Raw genomic sequence first — 565 nt, forward strand, 5'->3', positions numbered from 1 at the left:
AAAAAAAAAAAAAAAAAAAAAAAAGAGAGAACTCTCAATTCCGTGCCGGGTATACCAAAGATACGTTTGTCCCACTCTAGGAATATAAGAGGTTTCGTTTGGGTCAATTACCGTACATTTATAGGTTTCTCAAATTCATCATGGTTGCTAATTGTAGATAGTTTCCTAAACCGAGGCTAATACTTGAGCATCAAGTTTATGACTCGTATAGAAGGAGGACTCTAGACTATCTAGACATGGAATTATAGTTAAGATCCCATAATCATAATCATAGTTTTTAGTCATGAAATCTCCAATGGAATTCTCAACAGAGATTTGAGGGATTCATCTCACCTTTTGGGGAAGTATGTGAGACTTAATGGTGGAAGGAGTACATCATTCTGGTGCTTATGGAATACTTACCGATGTTGAGAGATGTGTCGAGTATTCGTATGGAGATGTTGGTAAAACATCGTCTAGGAGGAGATTTTCGTTTTCAGAGATATCCTCGTTATAGTGAAGATCATTTTATGGCGGTGCTGGAGTAAATTATTGGTGTTGAACAGAACGCGTCCACGAGAATTTA

Source organism: Papaver somniferum, chromosome 5, assembly GCF_003573695.1.
Source record: "Papaver somniferum cultivar HN1 chromosome 5, ASM357369v1, whole genome shotgun sequence".
NCBI lineage: Eukaryota > Viridiplantae > Streptophyta > Magnoliopsida > Ranunculales > Papaveraceae > Papaver > Papaver somniferum.